The sequence below is a fragment of the Montipora foliosa genome, chromosome 1, assembly GCF_036669935.1.
Source record: "Montipora foliosa isolate CH-2021 chromosome 1, ASM3666993v2, whole genome shotgun sequence".
NCBI classification, from domain to species: domain Eukaryota; kingdom Metazoa; phylum Cnidaria; class Anthozoa; order Scleractinia; family Acroporidae; genus Montipora; species Montipora foliosa.
This window is the reverse complement of record NC_090869.1, coordinates 29,159,259-29,174,258: the sequence shown is the minus strand read 5'-3', so window position 1 is coordinate 29,174,258 and position 15,000 is coordinate 29,159,259. Positions and strand designations below refer to the sequence as shown.

The window sequence follows — 15,000 nt, the reverse complement described above, 5'->3', positions numbered from 1 at the left end:
AAGCAAGAGAAATTCTCTTCAGAGCCCTCAGTAACGTTCAAGTCCTCGGCATTGTTAGGGCATCTCGACAGTAGAACACATAATGAAGTTATTCAACTTGAACACACACAGAGGGGGAGTATTTTCCAGAGAGAAGTCAGCAACAGAAAAGCTGCAGAGGCCAAAACCATTGAATGCGTCATGCGTAATCTCTATTTCCTGATGAAAGAAGAGATATCGAACAGGAAAGCAGCCCATCTAAATGAGCTTGTGGCATTGCAAGGGGATGAGGAGATCAAGTACTTCCAACACAGAAGTCAACGAGTGCAGAAAGAAATGATGCTAGCATTGGGAGATGCAGTTTGTAACTCCTTTTTGCCAGATGCTCGGGCCGCCAGATGTTTTGGACTGCTCATAGATGACCACACAGATATTGCCGTTCAAGAGCAGATGATCTGCTTTATCCAGTATATATATATATATATAAGAAAGCCTCTAAACACCCCAAGTTCGTTTTTACAACTAACCTTTTGAGTGGCGAAACCAGTGCTAATTCTGCAACTATAAAGGCAGCTTTGCTCCAAGGGTTGGAAAACAAATTCCTAGACACCAGAAAGTTTGCCTCAGTCTGTACTGATGGTGCATCAGTAATAACAGGAGAACAGAATGGCTTGGCTGGACGTCTTCACAGAGACTTCCCTGCAATTCTCACCTTCCATTGCATCTGTCACAGACTAGCTTTGGCAACTGTAGATACCAGTAAAGAAGAAGACGTGAATTACATCGACAACGTTCACAACTAACCTTAGGCACATCTGGCAGCTTCTTGAAAACTCGCCCAAGAAAATGGCGACTTTCATCAAGATACAAGGCAACGTCAACACCGTCCAACTAAGTACAAAAGGAAAAAAGGCTGTTGCAACAAAGCTCCAGAAAGCATGCAAGACCCGCTGGGTGAGCTTTGAGGCATCAGTGAAATCTGTCAAGAAGTGCATCTACCCTCTCCTCTTGGCTTTAATTAAAGGAGGTGGAACCCGAAAGTGCAACAGCTGGTGGATTGTACAAAAAGATGTGCTCAGGCTACTTCCTGGGAACCCTATATATGCTTGGTGAGGTGCTCCCCATTCTTAGTACCCTCAACAAGACCTTTCAGAAGGGCGAATTGTCCTATGCCCACATTAAAGGCAGCATTAGCTACGCAAAGGACCAACTGAATCAGCTTATATAGGACGCAAAGAAGACAGAGTTCATCAAGAACCTCACTGCTGATCTGAGGAATAATCCCCTGGCTGCTACCAACGTTGAGCTAACACAATCAGATGAACGACGATTGGCCAACCTGAAAAGTAAATATGTCTCCAAATGTCAAGACATCTTCTCTGCCTTTACCTAGGTATAAGCCCTGGATGCAAAACTTTAATGTATTTTTATCTATTAAGTGAGAGGGTTATTTCCCGTTACAATTCACGAAGCTATACTTACTTAAGTAATATGCAAATGCACATTTAACCCTTGGAAATCAGCTGAGCTAGTTTGCAGTACTAATGAAGCTTTTATTGTTATCACTATCAATCTAGAAGGAACATCCAGACTTCAAAAGCTATGGAGAGGCATATGTGATGTTGTTGGCCAAACACTTTTTCAGTAATGATGTGGACCAGTTGATGGCAGAGTGGCATCGTTTCAAATTTGATCTCTCGTATAACGTTTGTGTTACTGTGTTGCTGATGACTACCATTATCCCATTTTCTCACTTTATTTCAGAACATGGATTTTTCTTTGAGGCAGCTATGCCAGTCTCAGAAACAGTACCCACTGCTGTCTGAGGTCGCAGAGATTTGCTACTCGGCCCCTGTCACAAATGCCTGGCCAGAGAGGGGAGTTTCTGCTGTAAAACGAATTAAGACAAGGTATATGCCGTAGCATTGTTATTATCAGTAGAATAAAATAAAATGAAATGATATTTTGCTTTGTTTCTCATGACACTTATATGAAATATCCTTCTTATTTTAGGCTACGAAGTTTGCTTAAGGATGACATGTTGAATGTCCTCCTAGAAGTTTCCATTAATGGACCAACGTCAGACGAGGCAGACAGCATAATTCAAGATGCTACAAAGGTAAAGGCTCATTACATTGTCACTTTCCCTTTAGCTTTTTTTGTACCTTCTTCCATTTAGATATGCTATCTTTCTTCACAGACTTGGCTGAATGACAAATCAAGGTACAAATTGAAACGAGTGAACCAGCCACGACAACCCTAAAAGGAGAATATGGAACCACCAAGTGCTGCTTTCTTCTCTGCTGCAACCCAAACTGACGTAGTCATTGACTTGAATAAGGAGGCAGAGGAAGAACAACATAGTAAAGAACAAGAAGAAGATAGCTTAGGTTTGGCTAGTGAAGACTGCACAGAAGAAAGCATATCAGATGAAGATTCAGGCCTTGACTCTGTTTCTGAGGATGAGTTTTAGCCATGTTCCACTCTCGCCTTGAGTTATGTTACTGCTTTATTTGATGATTACTAGCCCAAAATATGTCAGAAGATTTATGAATCAAATTGTCTAGTGATGCTCATATTTTTGTTGCAAAAGTTCACGATGTAACAGAAAAGGGCTGCATTTTATTAAACACATTGTCATTTCTTGTGTTTGTTAAGCCTGTTCATTTGCTTAATTTGGGCACCCAAAATACACCAGATTGCGTCTCAGAGCACTTAAATTTTCAAACTTTCCTGGGGAGGCATGCCCCCGGACCCCCCCCTAGTTGTTCGCGCCTTCCATGCTCAGGTTAGGCACTACGTGCCCAAATTGTCTCCGCCTGCTTCCCGTTCATCGACTTTAACTTCCTTTGAAAAGGAAAACCCTGACATCTCCATACTCCATTTCAAAATCCTGAATGCACATAATCAACTCATGACAGAACTAGATACACTGATCAGCAAATTGGTGAAATGCCCACCTGGATTAAAATGAAGAGGGAGCAAGCCACTACCATAATACAACAAGAGTGTAACATTGTCAACATCAATAGCTTCAGCAAAATGCAGCAACTTGCATATGACCTTATAAAGTCCCATTCTCAAGATATGTCTCCCGACAAAGAGCCAGTTCCTCTTGTTATAATAGGTGTAGATGGTACAGGAAAGAGTTATCTTATCAATGCCATTCGTAACCTTTTGCAAAGTAGATGTGTAGTAACTGCTACAACAGGTAAAGCCTCTTAAAATATTAGAAGAGTTACAGTACACTCCTTGTTAAAACTACCAGTTGATCCCAGAGGTAACAAAGACCTCACAGGGCAAAGCTTATGTAGATTGCAAGAGAGCCTCTGTAACATTGACTATATTCTAATAGATGAATATTCTATGCTTGGCCAATCTACGTTGGGCTGGATTGATAGGCGTTGCAAACAAGCAACTGGAATGCATAACCAAGTTCTTGGAGGAAAATCTTTGATTTTAATTGGTGACCCAGGACAATTACGTCCAGTGGCAGATAAACCTCTTTATCACAACAAACCGTCAAGTACTACTGGAGGTGTCAGTACTGAACAAGACCAATTCATAAACTTGTTACTTCGACTTTGTTAACGTGAAGATATGTCTAGTGACTGGCATTTGTTGCTGACATGTCAACCATCAAATGTAGCTGATTTGGCTTGCTTCAAAGATTCTGTTAGACTGTTCTATAGTAACAACCAAGTGGCATCATATCATCACGACCAATTCAATCAATTGCGACATCCTGTTGCTTGCATTAATGCACATCACTCTTCAAGCATAGCAGGTTTATGAGTATTTTGGACTCTTTTGATTTAAATCAACCTGTTGTGGGTGCAACTCACCGGGACGGCCACACCCTCGATCTAATCATCACACGAGCTAGTGATGATGGCCTTGGCTCAAACTGTCGTGTGGGTGATTGCATTTCTGATCATTTTGCAGTCCACTGCGACTTGCAGTTCAAAAAACCTCCCCTTGAAAGGAAGGAAATAACTTGTCGGAAGACACGCTCCATCGATTTTACTGATTTTTGTCATAAACTCGATAACTCCTGTCTGGTTTTGGATCCTGCTGATGATCTTGAAGCCCTAGTTCGACAATATAATGCCACCCTGAAATCTATGCTTGATACTCATGCCCCTTTGAAGACAAGAACTGTCACTGTCCGCCCCTATTCTCCATGGTTTACAGAAGAGATCGCCATCGAAAAGAGGAAGAGCTAACGATGATGAAGCTAACGGCCCAGAATTTCTGAAACGTTGCAAATCAAAGGGTGCGTACCATTGGATTTTACGGAAATTCCTGGTTTTCCATGTAGGGAGCCTAGGGCTATCTTAGCCTCTTGTTCCCTGGTGTATTAGTGTACGTCTTCTGGTTGTCTTGTCTTACCAAATTGTGTATTGATGTCTTGCTAAGATTTTTTTTGACATTAATTTTCAGTTGTTTACCACAGTGACACTGCTAAAAGTCAAGTTATCCTTCATTCACTCATTAATTCATTCATTCATTCATCTGATTCAGGTAAACCGTTTCAGCAAGTGTGACACATGCTGTAATTTTGAGAGAAAAAATTGAGGAGCACCACAAATCCATTGAAAAAAGCAGCACTGGAACAAAGGAGAAAGGACCAGATTGCATGTGTCAGGTAGGGTGGTTTTTATTTACTTAATTTTTTTGTGGGATCTGAAATACAAAGGAAAAACGCTTTTATCAACCAAAATTATACAGTTATCAACTTAAGTTAAATTACTTTTCATTCCAGGAACACTTTATGGTTACTATTTACAATCTGATGCTCTATGAAGCGAAGTATGAACCCACCCTGTAAAACTGTCAGAAATTTGTTTAGACAACCAGGGTTTTTAATGGAAGGTGGTTTGGGTTTTTCTCGTTCTCACTTGATTCCGCCAAAACATATGTAAGAATTTGGTAGTGACTGAAGAAGTAACACGCAATTCTTTTACTTCATCATTTACATACAAAATTTGAGAAAAAAAAAACAAGTGAAAGCAACGGAAAAAGAAGGGCAGAAATACGGTATATTTTTTATAACATTTTAGGGAGAAATGAAAAGCCTACGTAAGCCTTGCTTCACTATCCCACCATCAGCCAAGTGCATTTTTTTCTGTCCCCATTGATGGGATGGACACCACCAAGACAGAACTTTCATTTTCAAAGGCCAGATATGGAACAAGCCAAGAAGCTTGGCACCTTCGGGTTCACCTAGTGGGAGTATTGATGACGACCAGTTGCATTTGAAAAAATTACCATTCAAGGTAATTTAACTAATACAGAACATTCAAAGAAAAACAAACCAAATAAGCCTTAAACTCAAAAACTGAATAGGCTTCGAAAAGCTAGAGAATACAAGAAGAGAAGGATTTTAGAAGAAATCGAAAAAAAAAAATCAGGTTAAAAAAAGCACTGCATATCAGAAGCAAAGACTTTCCAACGAAAGTGAAAGTCAAAGACAGATAAGGTTAGAAAAAGAAAAGCCTCTGAAAAGAAAAAAATTCAGAAGAAACTCCATGTCAAAGACAAATGAGGTTAGAGAAAGATAATGCCTTGCACAAGAGAAAGAGATCAGATGCAACTGAAACGAAAACAAAACGTCAAAAAACTAATAAAGCTATTTCTCAAAAGCACTATTTAGATGAATTTGATGCTGCCTAATATGGTGAACTACATGAATAAAATTGGGCAAAGTCCAGTATCTGAAAGTTCCACAGTTCAATGGGATTTTCAATTTCCCAATGTACTATTTGCAAAGAGTCATGACCCGTGAAATCGAAACCCAGAACACCAGACACTTATGTTTGTTCATGATGTTCTAGGGACAAGTCCCCAAGAAAGTTTTCAAAGGAGAATTCAAGAATCCCTCCTCCAATCCCACCTCAGTTACAGGGTTTATGCGGCAAGAGGTGAACCAAGATCACCCGTTCTTAAGCAGACTTTCAATTCTATTGTCCAAAGTGCTGATAGTAACAGTGATACCCACAAAGCTATCTAAAAGGTTGTAATGAAAACCCTTGGTGAGAGAGATAATGCTGCTCAAGAGGCAATACATCATTTGTTATCGTTAAAGCTACACAGCTCATCATTTAATGCCATTCCTGTCAGTCCAAATGGCTAGCCGGGAGCAGTATGACAGCTCACCACAGATAATGAACCTCAATGTTTTGCAGTTTGCGACAAGATATAAACTTGTAAATGCAAAGCTTATAAAACTACCAGAAAATGTCATCCCTCGCATCTTTCCAACTTATTCGTCTAATCCTAAAGGAACAAATTTTACTCTTTACTGCAAAAACCAGCTCTTAAAATTCTTTTTCCTACCATGCGCCGAAAATGGTTAGTTCAGGAACCATTCTCGTAGGATTCGTAGGGCAGAGTCTTTTCCATCGATTGCGCTGAAATTTGGCGTGTTTACTGGGGAGAAATAGCCCCAGTTTCCCTGAAAATCTAGGCTTTCTAGCTTTCATGACAGCTACATGACGGGTATTCTAATTCAGGCAATTTAAGCCGATGTGGAGGCGAAATTTTCAACTGATCGTGGAGCGGTTTTACTAAAGTTTTCCAGCCAAAAAATTACACTACAGGCTTCGGAAAAGACAAAGAAAAGGATTGTGGTTCATTGGATGGAATTTCAAGCGTTAAAATCGCTGAAAAGGTAAGATTATTTTCGTAGCGATACAATTGCGTGTCTTCACCACATGTTCACATGTCTCTGCACAGTCTGGTACACCACAGGCTGACTGTAATGATAGGTGTGCTTCGTTGCCTTCCTCGTCAGCAGATAACGAGAAACAAGTTTCCTCAGTAGGGAACAGTCCATCCCCTGTGCCTGTAACAAAGGTAAGAAAAGAACGATTGGATAATCTGCCTAAAATGCGTACACAAGAGATCTTGGAAGACCTTTTTCCTGGAGAGCAAACAAGACTTCATCACCACAATATCTGCGATGCAAGTTGTACCTTCAGTACAGAAGATATTTCCAGGCAGCTAGAGGCAAGCAAGGACAAGAAGAAAGAAAAGCTGTTTAATCATGCATGGCTATGCAAAGCTGAGATTTCCTACTGTGCAGCAAGCGGATACTGGTGGCCTGTGTTTGTGGAAGGTGAAGGGGTGTATTGCATCCTGTGAAAGAAGCACAATGTCCACTCTACACAAAATAAGCATGAGAAATTCTCTTCAGAGCCCTCAGTAAGGTTCACGTCCTCGGCATTGTTAGGGCATCTCAACAGTAGAACACATAATGAAGTTATTCAACTTGAACACACACATCTATTGTAAACTTGAGTTTTTCAATTTCAATTTTTACTATTGTAAATTGCCAATCAAGTATTTTAATAAACGTTATCACAATAAACATTATCATAAACATTATCATATCAAGTTCAATGGGATTTTCAATTTCCCAATGTACTATTTGCAAAGAGTCATGACCCGTGAAATTGAAACCCAGAACACCAGACACTTATGTTTGTTCATGATGTTCTAGGGACAAGTCCCCAAGAAAGTTTTCACAGGAGAATTCAAGGATCCCTTCTCCAATCCCACCTTAGTTACAGGGTTTATGCGGCAAGAGGTGAACCAAGATCACCCGTTCTTAAGCAGACTTTCAATTCTATTGTCCAAAGTGCTGATAGTAAGAGTGATACCCACAAAGTTGTAATGAAAACACTTGGTGAGAGAGATAATGCAGCTCAAGAGGCAATACATCATTTGTTATCATTAAAGCTACACAGCTCATCATTTAATGGCATTCCTGTCAGTCCAAATGGCTCTCGCAGTGTACACACCAATCCATCTGTTGACAGTGGTGTACTAGCTGTACAACCAACTCATTCTTACGTGTTTATGCTAGCCGGGAGCTGTACGACAGCTCACCACAGATAATGAACCCCAATGTTTTGCAGTTTGCAACAAGATATAAACTTGTAAATGCAAAGCTTACAAAACTACCAGAAAATGTCATTCCTCGCATCTTTCAAACTTACTCGTCTAATCCTAAAGGACCAAATTTTGCTCTTTACTGCAACTACCAGCTCTTAAAATTCTTTTTCCTGCCACGCGCCGAAAATGGTTAGTTCAGGAACCATTCTTGTAGAATTCGTAGGGCAGTCTTTTCCATCAATTGCGCTGAAATTTGGCGTGTTTACTGGGGAGAAATAGCCCCAGTTTTTCTGAAAATCTAGGCTTTCTAGCTTTCATGACAGCTACATGACGGGTATTCTAATTCAGGCAATTTGAGCCGATTTGGAGGCAAAATTTTCAACTGATCGTGGAGCGGTTTTACTACAGTTTTTCAGCCCAATAATTACACTACAGGCTTCGGAAAAGATAAAGAAAAGGATTGTGGTTCATTGGATGGAATTTCAAGCGTTAAAATCGCTGAAAAGGTAAAATTATTTTCGTAGCGATACAATTGCGTGTCTTCACCACATGTTCACATGTCTCTGCACAGTCTGGTACACCACAGGCTGACTGTAATGATAGGTGTGCTCCATTGCCTCCCTCGTCAGCAGATAACGAGGAACACGTTCCCTCAGTAGGAAAAAGTCCATCCGCTGTGCCTATAACAAAGGTAAGCAAAGAATGATTGGATAATCTGCCTAAAATGCGTACACAACAGATTTTGGAAGACCTTTTTCCTGCAGAGCAAACAAGACTTCGTCACAACGATATCTGCAATGCAAGTTGTACCTTCAGTAGAGAAGAGATTTCCAGGCAGCTAGAGGCAAGCAAGGACAAGAAGAAAGCAAAGCTGTTTAATCATGCATGGCTATGCAAAGCTGAGATTTCCTACTGTGCAGCAAGCGGATAGTGGTGGCCTGTGTTTGTGGAAGGTGAAGGGGTGTATTGCATCCTGTGCAAGAAGCACAATGTCCACTCTACACAAAATAAGCAAGAGAAATTCTCTTTTGAGCCCTCAGTAAGGTTCAAGTCCTCGGCATTTTTAGGGCATCTCAACAGTAGAACACATAATGAAGTTATTCAACTTGAACACACACAGAGGGGGAGTATTTTCCAGAGAGAAGTCAGCAACAGAAAAGCTGCAGAGGCCAAAACCATTGAATGCGTCATGCGTAATCTCTATTTCCTAATGAAAGAGGAGATATTGAACAGGAACGCAGCCCATCTAAATGAGCTTGTGGCATTGCAAGGGGATGAAGAGATTAAGTACTTCCAACACAGAAGTCAACGAGTGCAGAAAGAAATGATGCTAGCATTGGGAGATGCAGTTTGTAACTCCTTTTTGCCAGATGCTCGGGCCACCAGATGTTTTGGACTGCTCATAGCTGACCACACGGATATTGCCATTCAAGGGCAGATGATCTGCTTTATCCAGTATATATATATAAGAAAGCCTCTAAACACACCAAGTTCGTTTTTACAACTAACCTTTTGAGTGGCGAAAGCTCCAATGCTAATTCTGCAACTATAAAGGCAGGTTTGCTCCAAGGGTTGGAAAACAAATTCCTAGACACCAGAAAGTTTGCCTCAGTCTGTACTGATGGTGCATCAGTAATAACAGGAGAACAGAATGGCTTGGCTGGACGTCTTTGCAGAGACTTCCCTGCAATTCTCACCTTCCATTGCATCCGTCATAGACTAGCTTTGGCAACTGTAGATACCAGTAAAGAAGAAGACGTGAATTACATCGACAACGTTCACAACTAACCTTAGGCACATGTGGCAGCTTCTTGAAAACTCGCCCAAGAAAATGGCGACTTTCATCAAGATACAAGGCAACGTCAACACCGTCCACCTAAGTCCAAAAGGAAAAAAGGCTGTGGCAACAAAGCTCCAGAAAGCATGCAAGACCCGCTGGCTCGGCTTTGAGGCGTCAGTGAAATCTGTCAAGAAGTGCATCTACCCCCTCCTCTTGGCTTTAATTAAAGGAGCTGGAACCCGAAAGTGCAACAGCTGGTGGATTGTACAAAAAGATATACTCAGGCTACTTCCTGGGAACCCTATTTCTGCTTGGTGAGGTGCTCCCCATTCTTAGTACCCTCAACAATACCTTTCAGAAAGGCGAATTGTCCTATGCCCACATTAAAGGCCGCATTAGCTACGCAAAGGACCAACTGAATCAGCTTATATAGGACGCAAAGAAGACAGAGTTCATCAAGAACCTCACTGCTGATCTGAGGAATGATCCCCTGGCTGCTACCAACGTTGAGCTAACACAATCAGATGAACGACGATTGGCCAACCTGAAAGTTAAATATGTGACCAGTTTGATTCAGAACATCGACAAGGGGTTCTCCAAATGTCAAGACATCTTCTCTGCCTTTACCTAGGTATAAGCCCTGGATGCAAAACTTTAATGTATTTTTATCTATTAAGTGAGAGGGTTATTTCCCGTTACAATTCACGAAGTTATACTTACTTAAGTAATATGCAAATGCACATTTAACCCTTGAAAATCAGCTGAGCTAGTTTGCAGTAGTAATGAAGCTTTTATTGGTATCACTATCAATCTACAAGGAACCTCCAGACTTCAAAAGCTATGGGGAGGCAGATGTGATGTTGTTGGCCAAACACTTTTTCAGTAATGATGTGGACCAGTTGATGGCAGAATGGCATCGTTTCAAATTTGATCTCGTTGACTTTCAGGGGGTAGGTCATTTATGAACTTGCAAACCGCAAGAAAGATAATAACATTTGCAGGGTACACAGCCCTAGAACGAGTGGTCATAACGTATTAATATTCGTATAACGTTTGTGTTACTGTGTTGCTGATGACTACCATTATCCCATTTTCTCACTTTATTTCAGAACATGGATTTTTCTTTGAGGCAGCTATGCCAGTCTCAGAAACAGTACCCACTGCTGTCTGAAGTCGCAGAGATTTGCTACTCGGCCCCTGTCACAAATGCCTGGCCAGAGAGGGGAGTTTCTGCTGTAAAACGAATTAAGACAAGGTATATGCCGTAGCATTGTTATTATCAGTAGAATAAAATAAAATGAAATGATATTTTGCTTTGTTTCTCATGACACTTATATGAAATATCCTTCTTATTTTAGGCTACGAAGTTTGCTTAAGGATGACATGTTGAATGTCCTCCTAGAAGTTTCCATTAATGGACCAACGTCAGACGAGGCAGACAACATAATTCAAGATGCTACAAAGGTAAAGGCTCATTACATTGTCACTTTCCCTTTAGCTTTTTTTGTACCTTCTTCCATTTAGATATGCTATCTTTCTTCACAGACTTGGCTGAATGACAAATCAAGGTACAAATTGAAACGAGTGAACCAGCCACGACAACCCTAAAAGGAGAATATGGAACCACCAAGTGCTGCTTTCTTCTCTGCTGCAACCCAAACTGACGTAGTCATTGACTTGAATAAGGAGGCAGAGGAAGAACAACATAGTAAAGAACAAGAAGCAGAGAGCTTAGGTTTGGCTAGTGAAGACTGAACAGAAGAAAGCATATCAGATGAAGATTCAGGCCTTGACTCTGTTTCTGAGGATGAGTTTTAGCCATGTTCCACTCTCGCCTTGAATTATGTTACTGCTTTATTTGATGATTACTAGCCAAAAATATGTCAGAAGATTTATGAATCAAATAGTCTAGTGATGTTCATATTTTTGTTGCAAAAGTTCACATGATGTAACAGAAAAGGGCTGCATTTTATTAAATACATTGTCATTTCTTGTGTTGTTAAGCCTGTTCATTTGCTTAATTTGGGCACCCAAAATACACCAGATTGCGTCTCAGAGCACTTAAATTTTCAAACTTTCCTGGGGAGGCATGCCCCCGGACCCCCCCCCCCCCCTAGTTGTTCGCGCCTTCCACGCTCAGGTTAGGCACTACGTGCCCAAATTGTCTCTGGCTGCTTCCCGTTCATCGACTTTAACTTCGTTTAAAAAGGAAAACCCTGACATCTCCATACTCCATTTCAAAATCCTGAATGCACATAATCAACTCATGATTGGCATGAAGACAGAACTAGATACACTGATCAGCAAATTGGTGAAATGCCCACCTGGATTAAAATGAAGAGGGAGCAAGCCACTACCATAATACAACAAGAGTGTAACATTGTCAACATCAATAGCTTCAGCAAAATGCAGCAACTTGCATATGACCTTATAAAGTCCCATTCTCAAGATATGTCTCCGGACAAAGAGCCAGTTCCTTTTGTTATAATGGGTGTAGATGGTACAGGAAAGAGTTATCTTATCAATGCCATTCGTAACTTTTTGCAAAGTAGATGTGTAGTAACTGCTACAACAGGTAAAGCCTCTTAAAATATTAGAAGAGTTACAGTACACTCCTTGTTAAAACTATCAGTTGATCCCAGAGGTAACAAAGACCTCACAGGGCAAAGCTTATGTAGATTGCAAGAGAGCCTCTGTAACATTGACTATACAGTATTCTAATTGATGAATATTCTATGCTTGGCCAATCTACGTTGGGCTGGATTGATAGGCGTTGCAAACAAGCAACTGGAATGCATAACCAAGTTCGTGGAGGAAAATCTTTGATTTTAATTGGTGACCCTGGACAATTACGTCCAGTGGCAGATAAACCTCTTTATCACAACAAACAGTCAAGTACTATTGGAGAGCAAGGCTATCAAACATATAGAATTTTTAATAAAGTTATTAAACTTACTGTAAATCAAAGAGTGGAAGGTGTCAGTACTGAACAAGATCAATTCAGAAACTTGTTACTTCGACTTTGTTAAGGTGAAGATATGTCTAGTGACTGGCATTTGTTGCTGACATGTCAACCATCAAATGTAGCTGATTTGGCTTGCTTCAAAGATTCTGTTAGACTGTTCTATAGTAACAACCAAGTGGCATCATATCATCACGACCAATTCAATCAATTGCAACATCCTGTTGCTTGCATTAATGCACATCACTCTTCAAGCATAGCAAAGAAAATGACTCCTTATGACATGTCAGGCCTTGAGCCAGTAGTATTCCTAGCAAAGAGTGCAAAAGTAATGCCAACCCATGAATCTATGGCCAGAAGTTGGACTCTGCAATGGGGCTACAGGCATGATCACTGATTTCATCTATCATGTCAATCATCAGCCGCCAGACTTGCCTGTTGCTGTTATTGTCCAGTTTGATGACTACAGAGGTCCATCAATCAGTAACACTTTACCATCATGTGTACCAATATGCTCAGTGACTATCTGTGTTCACTTGCCTGGTAGTGGAATCCATGAGAGGCAACAGCTGCCTCTCAGGCTTGCATATGCTCTCACAATCCACAAGAGCAAAGGTCTGACATTACCTAAAGCTTGGATAGATATTGGTAAATCAGAAAAAACTTCTGGAGTGTCTTATGTTGCTCTCAGCAGAATAAAAAACTTATCATCTTGTGTTCTTGAACCAATGACCTTGCAAAGACTCACCAAGGTAAAAATCTTTCCCAAACCTGAAATACAGGCTTGCTGAAGAAGCAAAATTAGATGAAACAGCACATTCAATGTGCAGTACATTTAACAGCATACTACAGTACTGTACATATGTTTTACTATATGAAGAAAACCAATTTCCTCCAAAACAGTATTCGATTATGATACTCTTAATTATTATTTATTCAACATGTGTATTAATTTCATGTTATCATTATACAATAGACACATAACTATATGTTGTATTATAAATGCACAATTGTCTTGTTATTTTAGGTGAGTATTTCCTCCAAAACAATATTCGATTACGATACTCTTAATTATTATTTATTCAATATGTGTATTAATTTCATGTTATCATTATACAATAGACACTTATCATAGTTATTTGTTGTATTATAAATGCACAATTGTCTTGTTATTTTAGGTGAGTATCTTCTCTTCTTCCTTTGCCTACTTTCTCCTACCCTTAATTGTTTGTTGTTGTTTTTGAAATCCTTTTCTGATGATCTAATTATTATTTCTTTCACAGATAACAATGGATACTGATAACACACGTTTTAGAATGTCAGGTAAAAGCCATGAAATGCTAATCATTTTACAAAATGTTTACTGATTAACAATTCGTTTTTGTTATAAAGGAGGGTGGGCCATAAGAATTTGGGGATGAGGTCCAAGACAAATCTACATTAACAAGGTGCTGGTTCACTTCATATTTTCTCTTCAATAGTAAGTGGGTGTCACTGAGAAAAAGGATATGTGAGGGGGAGGGAAACTTTTTATCTCGAGAAGAAAGAGGGGAGAAAACATTTTTTCAGCTAGCCGCCAAATGGTACCTAACAGTATATTATTTACATAATTGCTAAACAAAATACTAAACTTCAGGATGTAATTATATCATAGATGATTTCCCATCCCATGATGACACTGCTCAGCAACAAGAAATTATTGGTTACATTTCAAACGTGTCTCCACTGAAAAAAAGGGGCCCGAAGAAGTACTTTAATTTTAATATCAATGCAAAGTCCATTACAAGAAGAGGTGCCCGCTTCTCACCGGATAAAAGAGTTCCCATGGCAAGATACCAAGAACAGAAAGTCCCAGTGAAAATTTCAAGTTTCAGGGTCAACAAAGATTCACTAGCCAAGGATGTAATACTGGATTACAAAACTCAACTTTCTCAAGTTACACTAAATGCAGAAGACTCTTTCAATCCAATCATTGTCCCCTCTGACACAATTACTCCAATAGAGTCTCTGCAGTTCCTGCAGTTCCTTTTCTTCCACATTTATCTCTTATACTTTCCCATCTTACCCCAATCAGTACCACAACTTTTCTCAACCAATTCACTTCTTTAAGTTCATTCTAGTCCCAACTTTTCAGATTGTTCCATGATCCTTATGTTCCAATACGTTATCTACATCATATATAGGATATATTTCGCAGCATCTCACTTTCTCTTAGAAACTACTAGTATTAAATTATTAATTGTGTCTTTACATTAACGAGACCTAGAGGATCACGTGATGCTCACGTGGGCTCCACCGATGTGTCAGTAGCTTACAGCTGTAAGTAGATTATCTGTAATTGTTGCCGCCAATGTCGTAGTCTTTTTCCGTCTAGACAATG

At 40.0% G+C, this 15,000-nt stretch overlaps 3 pseudogenes; all 3 read left to right on the top strand.

The window, feature by feature from the left end:
- Positions 1–2,452, top strand: part of LOC138012501 (uncharacterized) — an 11,668-nt pseudogene extending 9,216 nt beyond the window's left edge.
- Positions 2,453–2,949: 497 nt separating this feature from the next.
- Positions 2,950–11,476, top strand: LOC138012490 (uncharacterized; annotated as a pseudogene).
- A 734-nt stretch (positions 11,477–12,210) lies between these two features.
- On the top strand, positions 12,211–13,411 carry LOC138012482 (ATP-dependent DNA helicase PIF6-like; annotated as a pseudogene).
- The last annotated feature ends 1,589 nt before the right edge of the window (positions 13,412–15,000 follow it).